The 11152-nt window shown below is 36.2% G+C and overlaps 1 protein-coding gene across 2 annotated transcripts in view; it reads left to right on the top strand.

The window, feature by feature from the left end:
* The window catches only part of LOC106881039 (methionine-R-sulfoxide reductase B3, mitochondrial), a 117450-nt gene that overhangs the window by 25680 nt on the left and 80618 nt on the right, over positions 1–11152 (top strand). Inside the window, exon 1 of one of the 2 annotated variants that reach the window (XM_014931240.3) lies at positions 6175–6258. The exons of the other annotated variant lie outside the window; for it this stretch is intronic. The gene's annotated coding sequence lies outside the window, so the exon portion shown is untranslated. Of the gene's footprint in view, positions 1–6174; positions 6259–11152 lie in introns of those variants that run through there. 2 annotated transcript variants of the gene reach the window in all.

Below are 11152 nucleotides of genomic sequence, written 5' to 3'. Positions count from 1 at the left end.
TTATTTTAAGACTTGGTTGCTATTTCTAGTAGGTTGAAGATATCCATTCATCAGGGACTGTTACCCGGGGTTCAGTTTTATCTCATCAGCTTCACACCATGAAAATGAATTTAGGAATTTGGCATTTAAAAGCCATTTGAGACTTTCAGGGAAACATCCCCTCCCCCACTTAACAGTTACATTATAATACTTTTTCTACTGTTGGCCTCTGGTTGCTATATTTTGTTATATTCTTATTATCTGTATATTGGTAGGTGTGTAGTAGGATATACCTAGTAATTAAGCCTCAACTTTGCTGATCAGATACCAGCTTTCTTTGTAGGACCTCTCATCAATTTTGCCATTTAGTTAAAAGTTAAGAACCCTGAAATAAAGCATATAATAACAGATTGGTGAGTACATTCTTATTGCAAGAACTGAAGAAAGATTTTAGGACTTGTTAAAATGGACTTGGGCCAAAAAATCTAAAAGGGAGCATGAAATTTAAAAGTATTTGGGAGTCTCCCATAGCCTGTAACAATATACGAATAGTACTTATTTGGTATGCAAATAGGGAGTAGATAATCAATATTGACTAATTATGGCAATTAATATATATATATAGACAATAGTACAGAAAAATCTTGGCTAACTGTTTAGGAACCAGAACTTCAGATATTTCATGCAAAAGAACAATTAACAGTTGAATTTAAGATTATGAACTATTCAGATAGTTTATTAAAAGTAATGGATAACCCCTGGTACCTAGCCATGTTGCCTCAGATCATATCTGATAAAGTTTTTATTGTATAAGTAGGTGTGGTCACAGATCCAGCGTTGCAGTGCATCATGCTTCTATGCAACTGAGTACCACACTATGCATTCTGACGTACAATGGTCTAACACATTGGGAGCAGGAAAGCAGTCTCTTCTTCCCTTCCGGTGTTCTGACTGACAAGGGAATCTCTTGAGCTATTTGACATGGTAGCATAGCAGCTAAACCTCTCTTAAGTTATCCTTTAATGGTTAAGGAAAGAAATTAAGAAAAGAAACGTGAGGAAAATATTCTAATTGATGTAATTGATGCTGAATGTGGTAGAGTAGGACTGGATTAACTTATTAAACAAAATAACTATGTACTTAAGGAAGCATAATTGTTTTGGTGGCAGTAAAGCGTATAGATGAAGCCAAGGCTTTGCAAAAGATGAGGCTGACAAGAATTGGAAACCCTCTACAACGATAATAATGATTGTTTCCGATTTAGGCACAAGGCCAGCGAATTTGAGGGCTGGGGATAGTCAATGACATCGATCTCAGTACTTGACTGGTACTTTGTTTTATCGACCTCGAAAGGGTGGGATCCAAACTCAGAATCTATAGAGCCAGAAGGAATATCGTAAAGCATTTCTTCTTTCGCTCTAATGATTCTAGCAAATAATAATTTCTTTTACTGACGTATTACTATTAAATACCATCATGTATTGAAGTGATTAATATATTTTGAATTAAGGAATGTACGTCAAAATTGGAATCAGGCAAATGTCACATGGAACAATCCTCCTTGACTCTCTATGCAGTGAGTCAGTGACAATTGTGCATCAGTCACTACCAACAGACGGAACAACCTCAATGACTCGCTCTGCCATGACTCAGTGACTATAGTGTGCCAGTCTCTACCAGTAGAGGTATGTGATGGTTTTTACTGATGTCGCTATTAAGTATTGTTATTCGCACTTAACAGTGCTTAGGGGAAAACAGTGATGAGTAACTCTAATCATCGTAAAACACATCAAAAATTTGAAATATGCACACATTAATCACTGTTTTTTTTTTTTTTATGTCGTTTTGATTGTTTACTGTTTTGGTTAGCACTTCGAACCTATTTGTCTATTTTAACGTGTATTTCACTTCTATTATGACTAGAAGTAACAAGTACGTTCCAGAATTTCTCTCTAAATAAATGATTCTGCATGAACAAATGAAGACGTAGATATTTTAACAATCTATAAACATAATGTGTTACTAAATAAAAGGGCAATGAAAATTAGTTATAAGGAACGTGGTACAAATATGAGTTAGATTAGGCCTTTCAGTTGAAATATTAAAAATCACAACAGCAGTTTATGCAATAAGATAAAAGCAGATTTGTTGATTAGTTTTAAGAATTTGATCAAAGTGGGAGAAAACTTTCTAAAGTATAAGTTATATGTAACCAATAACTATTTTGAATGTTGAAATGCTTTGTATCTTTATGGTTAGAAACCAATTAAATAAAAGATTTTTGATTTTCTATCTATCTATCTATTATATATGTGTGTGTGTGTGTGTGTGTGTGTATTTTATTAGAATTTCTTTTTCCTTCTTCAAAAATTGACCATCAACATCGATTTCTATAGGAAAAATCGTTTTCAATGTTTTGCATTTGTATTTTCCCTTATAACAGTTTTGTGTTGAAAATATACATTTTCCTATTACCTCTGGTTTTAAGTAAATAGTTTGCTAATATTGCTTGCTGCTTTTTAGTGTTGGATAGTTAAAATCTGAAAGCAAATTATATTTATAGTTGTGAGGTGTGACCTAGAAGGAAACAACATTCTTAGTATATTATTTCAAATTTAGCATTCATTACAAAATGTCTTGTCAGATAAGGGAAGGGTCAGGTTGTGTTTGTGGGGTATCATTTAACATTGCTCCGGCTCTGCATATACAACACACGCACATAAATAGTAATGGTATGACGGTACTACTAAAGCAGCGCGGACCCGAACGCGCAGTCGCGCGTCCGCGCTAGCTAGTCTTGAGTGGTCGATCCTAACCCTAACCCTAACCCTAACCCTAACCCTGTCCCTAACCCTAACCCTAACCCGCGTGTGCAAATGAATACGTGTTTAGGGTTAGGGTTAGGATCGACCACTCACGACTAGCTAGCGCGGACGGGTCCGCGCTGCTTTAGTAGTACCTGGTATGACAACAAAAGAATGAATGAGACCTCGATATTATGTAAATAGAGGAATTTATCTGTAATATAATATGTGACAATTATATATATATATATAGCAAGTGCATAGGCACTAACGTTCAATGGCTGGAAAATAGTTTTAATAAATGTTTGTCATATTCCCAATAAATGCATTCTCGCAGTATAAAATATGAAAATTAGTGACGATGCGGCAAAGCTAGCCAACTCATGCCAGCATGGAAAAGCGAATATTAAAGTGCTGATGGTGAGAAGCAAAGTTAGTCTCGTAACCGTGTGAAATAAATGATAAGCGTGGGAGATTTGCGTCAACTGAAGATTTGGGTGTGGACCAATTTATATGGATTTTTATCGTTAACTTCGGAAGTAAAAGTTGCGTGCCGAAGTTGAGTAAGTGACTGTTGCAGAGATATCAGCGGATACGTGATGAGATGAGATGCTGTGTCAAGAAATGAGTTAGTTGTGTACACTGGTAGCCTTTTTGTATTGGTTTCTGTCACTGAGCTGTAGCCACGCCCGGAACATTCTCCTCTTGTCAAACTGCTCCACTGCGGAACATAAACATACCTGACATAAACAACACCGGTATTCTATACCGGTTATACCGGTGTTAATAAACATACACATATGAATATATATATATATGTATATATATATATACTTTATACATGGTCGTCGCTAGCTTTCACTAACGGTTTTAGGTACCTCTGTAGTCGCAAATGGATGCAGACACTCTCCCGTCCTTGACCCAGCGAAACATCCAAAATACATTAGTGCAGGAAAGAAATTCTTAGTAGGTGCGAACTCATGTCCAACCCAGGATAGTCAAAGCGTTTTCATTGACCACAAAACATTTTAGGAAGTGCGCTTTTACCCCTAGTTCTCAACTAGTACTCTATCTATCAATCCCTTAGAGGTGGAAAGCAATGTTGACGTCGGCCGATTTGAACGCAAAGTGCAGAGAATCGGAGCACATACATACACGTCGGTTTTCTATACAATAATCGGCGGAATTCTAGTTCATATAACCCCCTCATAATTTTTTTTTATTTTTTGGAATTTTCAAAAATGTTTTGCAAATTTGTGTTCTACACACGGGAATTCATACGATTATATAATAGAAATTGTGTAATTTAAGGGCGATTTAGCTGTTATTTTTAGCACATCCCTCGACCACCTGATACCATCTTCGTTTCTTTGTCATTCTGACATGTATTAATGTTTTTCAATATTTTTCTCCCCATAAACACATCAAATGGAATGATGATGCACCCAAGCGTGGTCCACTGATGGGATTTAAGCAAAAAATTTCGACTGTCCCTATTTAAAAATTTGATTTCAAAAGAAAAATTCGAAAAAGTGGAAATTTTAGAATATATCGGATTGAGGGCAAAAATTACAACAAAAAATTTAAGCATAATTGTATGAATTCTCGTATGTAGAATACAAATTCGCAAAATTATCTGAAAAATCCAAAAAATAAACAAGTTACAATGGGTTATATGCAATATCGTAGCTAGAGTGTGTGCTGCCCAGGACGGCCCTTCCGTTTGCCGCCCCCGGATCTCACAAAAAACACATACTACTTACAGCAGACTCAAAAGTGCTGCCCATGGCAGACAGCCCCTACCACATCCTGCTAGCTACGCTAGTGGTTATATGGGGTTAAAAACCAGAATTCTACCAGGCAATTATCAACTAAATTCTGCTCTCAAGGCATTGGTTAACCCAATTGCCATGCAGTGGAATCGAACCGAGGACCACACTGTCATATCTGCATCACTTAATGGGAAGAGATTAATGTCTTTGGAAGTTATTCGGGATGAAGTGTACATAATATGAGCTAACAAAGAACCTCTACGTATTCGCTTGACTTGCAAAAAATAGCAGTCTTCAAATCTTCAATCTTTAAATCGCATTCAATTCAGCGATGTTCATGTAAAGAGATGATGATCATAGTCTGAATGTTTAATTGGTCTGGTCGATCTGGATTGACCTGGGGTTAAACAGCATAAACATGGATAAAAAAAAAAAAAGTATTGCGGAAATATCCAATGTTTTTGATGTTCCCAATTACAGATTTGGTAGATGGAAAGTGAAAGAAATCCCGTCAAATATATAGATAGGTAGTGTGTGTCTTTGTTTTCTCCACCACCGCTTGACAACCGGTCTTGGTTTGGTTACATCCCCGTAAACTAGTGGTTCAGCAAAAGTGCAACAAGAAAAAAAAAAAACCCTTCGATTTGTTCCATTAAAACCCTTCAAGGCAGTGCCCTCAACATTGGCAGCTACTCAGTGACTGAAATATGTAAGATAAGAGATATGTATACGAGAGTCATTCCTTAGCAAAAGATCTGTTATGTGCATATATATATATATATATATATATATATATACATATATATATATGTATGTATTTTACTCTTTTACTTGTTTCAGTCATTAGGACTGCGGCCATGCTGGAGCGCCGCCTTTAGTCGAGCAAATCGACCCCAGGACTTATTCTTTGGAAGCCTAGTACTTATTCTATCGGTCTCTTTTGCCGAACCGCTAAGTGACGGGGACGTAAACACACCAGCATCGGTTGTCATGCGATGTTGGGGGGGGGGGACAAACACAGACACACAAACACACACATACATACATATATATATATATATATATATATATATATATATATATACGACGGGCTTCTTTCAGTTTCCGTCTACCAAATCCACTCACAAGGCTTTGGTCGGCCCGAGGCTATAGTAGAAGACACTTGCCCAAGGTCCCACGCAGTGGGACTGAACCCGGAACTATGTGGTTGGTAAGAAAGCTACTATTTGTGTGTGTATAATATATGTATATATGAAATATGCACACACAAATACATAAGAGTTTCTATTATTTCTTAAAAATAAATCTAAATTCAATAATGAACAAGAATGAGAAAATGACCTGCTATATGGTGCATGTCTCCAATTTAATGTTTATTTATTGACTGCATAAAACACATGGCCTCTTTACTGCATTTATTCTGTTGGAACTATGCCATGTGTCTCCTATTTCAGTTGGGGAGAATATCACTGTATACACACACACACTGTGACTTACGCACATAATCATACACACACGAATTTTTGCTTACACACACGCTCCACACATCGACCTCGTGCATGCTCCTCTGTGTACATATCTGATTTTTTTTTTTTAATTCACATATATTTAACATTGGTAGACAGAGAAGGAGTGAGAGAGGCAGGGGGGGAGAGAGAGAGTGAGATTGGAACATTTAGCAAGCAAGCAGTTATAGGAGGAAGGTAGACTAAATCTGATATCTTGTGCTAGTTTTATATTTTCTTCTCCATCACTTGTTATTCAATCAACTCACTCACTCATTTATTTTATTTTATTTTATTTTTATTTATCTATTTATTTATTTATTTGTGTATTTGTTCCACTTTATCTCTACATAGTCCATATTTTTCGTTCTGCTACACAAACAACGCACGCACTCTCCCCACACACCCACCACACACACACTCACTCTTTCTCTCTCTCTCTCTCCTTCTCTCATTTTGCAAGCTCACCTGATCTCCCGATAACGCTTATAGACGTGAAATTACTACACCTCTAATACCTTCCTTGCCGGTCATTCTAGGAGCAACAAGGAATGCAGTTTTCCCAAATATAGTCAGTCAGTTTTCGCCCAATGCAGCAATACTTCACCCACTCCACTCTTGTCTTACATCGGAATGTTCTATGGAATTTCCCTATTTCTTGGTTGTTTATCGGATTTTCCTCTTTATTTTAAGCTTCGCATAATCTCTCTCTGTCTCTCCCATTTTGTTTAATGTGTTGTTGTTTTTGCTTTCTTCAATAATTATATTTAATAGTTCGTTCACCATCTCTCTCGCCTTTTAAAATATTTTTTTTTTATCGATTTCCGATCAACGAGAAATTCCCCAACCTTTTTAGTCAACAAACGAAAATAGTCAGCCATACAAAACAGACTGTTTCTCGCAGAATATTTTAGTGATCAGTGCAAAAAACACTTTTAATATTTAAGAAATATGTTGAGTTCACACGGCAGAGATATAGAAAATATAGAGACCACGCTTCAGTAAGTATCCGATCCTTGTGGAACATACACAAAACCCATCAACAAGAAAATTTACCACATAAAAGCTAAACTGAATCTAAAGTCGAGACGTGCGTACTCGGAATTTAACGAGGGTAGAAGAGTGTATCGATAAGGGAGCGCATAGCGGGATAGGGGCAGTGGGATGTGAAAGACCCGTTTATTGAGGTTGTTTAAAGATAAATGTCAATGAAAGTCACCCTCAGAAAATGAAATAGTGCAGTAAATAAGCAGTTGTTTTGGATCGATCCATTTATCGATATGCACCTGTATGTAAAAACTAAACAGCCGTAAATAGTACACTAGAATCTTGACAGATTATCAGGTATGAGATTGTGTTGGCTTGATTCTGCTGCACTATTTATTATCGTTTAGCCACCTGTGAGCATTGATTCAACAAGTCTATGAACAAAGACACTCCAGCCATGACCATCCCATCTTTTTCTATGAACACTGTGTACCTTGTCTAATTAATCGAATGTATTCTCAAAATTTTGTTTTTGTAACGGTATATGGTAGTTTGAGGGAGATTTGGAGCGACCACAAGCAAGCCTCCCTTGTTTGGTTTACGAGTATTTTGTAATCTGGTGTCGTGTTTACTTTAGTGCCATTGATTGTTATATCCTGTTTGTGTGTTAATTAGTAGCCTCTCCTTTTTTTGTTATGCTGATTGTATGTGTGGATATCATTGATTTACTGCTTGTTATGTTTTCACTTTTATCTGTAATGTGTGCTGTGCACTGAGTGTGATGTACGGTGTAAGTGAGATGTTTTTGTATTATTAAGCAAAATTCCAGACTTGTTTAGTCCCAGATCAGCCTAGATCAAACAGAACTGTAATGAAAGGCGTTCCAGTCTTGACCATTCCGTCTTATTTTCAGATATATATCAGTATATCTAAATATTTTCCAGCACGTCCTTCCTTTTTTAAAAGAGTATAGTGTTATTTAAGGGAAATTTAGCTGCTATTTCTCACAAGCCGAATGACCTCGCTGAGGCTCCTTTAACTGTGTAGGAATGATGTGTGCTATGGGAAGTAACATAAAGATTGAAGTGAACTGAAGTTGATAGCCTTTAATCACTTGGTTAGTCTTAAACGCATAAATTGATAGCTAATACATCAGACTTTTAAATGAATTTTTGTGTAAACAAAATGATATTATCAGTAATTAGGATAGTAGTTTGGTATTGAATCAGTTTGGTTAATTGGAAGTTTCAAAAATTAGAAATTAATCGATTGTAGGGATGCATGGGAAATGGCCAGTACCGCTGGACTGGCTCCTGTGCAGGTGGCACGTAAAAAACACCATTTGAGCGTGGCCAGACTGGCCCTCGTGCTGGTGCTACATAAAAAGCACTCACTACACTCTCGGAGTGGTTGGCTTTAGGAAGGGCATCCAGCTGTGGAAACTCTGCCAGATCAGATTGGAGCCTGGTGTAGTCATCTGGTTCACCAGTCCTCAGTCAAATCGTCCAACCCATGCTAGCATGGAAAGCGGACGTTAAACGATGAACGATGATTGATGATTAAGAGTCTGTTAAATGAGTATGATTCTGACAGTTTTACAAAGCTTTGTACTATTTCTCTGACACAAGAACATCAACAGTGGTTATGATTTTCTTTCTGAAACCATATTTGGACTCTCCTTCAAATTTAGTCAAGGTGAAGATTGTTATAAATGATTAATTCCATCTCTTTAGGGTGGTAATTAGCAAGGTCAGAAAGTTTATCTCTCAATGTAGTAATTGTAAAAAAAACAAAACAAGACAAAAAAAACTCTACAAGATCTACAAACAAGTTTACATCTGGCTGCTATAGTTTGTTCTGGATCACAGTTGGCAAGGTTGAGTGAAGACAAAGCAAGATCTTAAAACTTAACTGGGTTCATTCTGTGGGGTTGAATATCTTTAGCTTGTTTGGAAAAATGCAGGACATTATGAAAATGGTCTCTTTTAAAAGAGCTGTTAGATATAGTATTATGTGATGTTTATACCTTTACTAAGGAGATTCTGTAATGGATGTGAAGTCATTCACATTCAAAAATGATATTGTGCTGTGGATTCTAATTTGTAATCAAACACTTCTGTTAACAAGTATCAGATGGCAGATACCACAAATCCCATTAATTATAGGCTTTCTGTGGCATTCCTCCATCATTATGTTTTTCCCTTTCAGGAATACTGTGGCTGTTGGGGTTTATAACTTCATCTGTCCTTAAAGTGCAAGAAGCACTAAGAAGATTCATTTGGAATTTTCAATTGTATGCTCTTGCTTGAAGAAGCCTATTAAGGTACCAATACTGCTATTTTAGTAATAATTTTGATGTATTAACAGTTGTGATATTCTAAATATTGATTTTGTTATTCAAACCATGACAATCTTTTGTTTTGTGCATTCAAAATGTTTCCCTTCTTAATTCCCTTCCTGTTTCATATATGCAAAAACTATCATCATCCCTGCAAAGATTGGTCTCATCCAGTTTATTATATTCGTTATCTTCTCAGTCATCATCATCATTTAACGTCCGCTTTCCATGCTAGCATGGGTTAGACAATTTGACTAAGGACTGGCAAGCCAGAAGGCTGCATCAGGCTCCAATCTGATCTGGTAGAGTTTCTACAGCTGGATGCCCTTCCTAATGCCAACCACTCCGAGAGTGTAGTGGGTGCTTTTACATGCCACTGGCACAAGGGCCAGTCACATGGTACTGGCAACGGCCACGCTCAAAAAGGTGTTTTTTTACGTGCTACCTGCACAGGAGCCAGTCCAGCGGCACTGGCAACATTATATTTTTTAAACTGAAGAATAATTTTTAATTGAATAACTTTTACTTTCTATGAAATTGATTATCGTTAATCAGGAAATATCAACTCTTCTTTTTGTTATGTTTTAGACTCTGGTCAGCTCTGATCAAAGTCACCTTCGTGATTAAAGGTAGTTCAATAATGACCATTCAGTCTTTTGTTAATAAGCATTGTGCATCTGACTACATTATTCAACATGGGTTTGGCTTTTCTTTCTGGTTGGTCAAACAATCACTTGACTGTGGCTTCCAAGCTTATTAAATTTTAACTTGCTTGTGTTATAAACATTTTTCTGATATTTCATTGCACAAGCTATCTTTTGGATACTGTTCCTTAAATTCACAGTATGTAAAATGTTGTTTGTTCTGAATAGCTCAGCAACTGGTTCTTCTCTTCACATGTATGTGTACTCTGCGTCTTTCATGACCCAGATTGTTTCTGCTGCATATTATCTATATCAACATCACCAACTCCAAACATTTTTAGTGTAATCTCAGTGTTTTTTATAAGTTATGGCAATGTCTTTCCTCTTTAGAAATTAAAGATAACAAAATGGTTGCTGTGTTAATGGTCATTTGTTTTGTCTTCTCCTAAGCAGTCATTGATTTTCTTTAACTACTTTCAACCTATTATTGACACACTGGTATGCTAAATCAACACCCAGTCTTTGTTATTCTTTTTACAAATGGTGTCTTCATTTTATTACCAGAAATGGTCGAGCAATTTCAATTCACTTCTGTTATTCCATTGCTTTCGATTAATAGTTATGAGTTTCTATTCTTCATAAAATGAACCTTTCTAATGTTCTAATGTTGCTGCTACCAATTCTAAAATAACTATAAAAGGAAATCAATGTTTTTACTTTTATCTTATTTATTTTCTTCTTTATTGTAATTTTTGCCTGTAAATGACCTGCTGTCTGTCATTATTGAATCAATGAATCATGAATGAAAGGAATTAAGAGACTGACTGACATTTTCCGCTAAGTCATCAAAATTATGTATATTGTTGTAGGTGAACTATTTTGCATATCCCTTTCCTCTGTACCAGAGTACTTCAAAAGCTACGTGTGTTATATATATTCACTTGGGGGGAAGTAACTGAACCTATAAAACATTTAGTTATATTCTGTATTCAGAATTTAAATTCTTTGATTCCAAGTTTTACATAACCATTCCATGCACTTCATCACTATTTTAGCATCATGTACTGAAACTTTTTCATTTAGTGTCTGTATCTTTATAATATCATCATAAAATATTCACCAC

Source organism: Octopus bimaculoides, chromosome 3, assembly GCF_046866305.1.
Source record: "Octopus bimaculoides isolate indiv1 chromosome 3, ASM4686630v1, whole genome shotgun sequence".
Taxonomy (NCBI): domain Eukaryota; kingdom Metazoa; phylum Mollusca; class Cephalopoda; order Octopoda; family Octopodidae; genus Octopus; species Octopus bimaculoides.
This window is presented reverse-complemented; position numbering and strand designations above follow the sequence as displayed.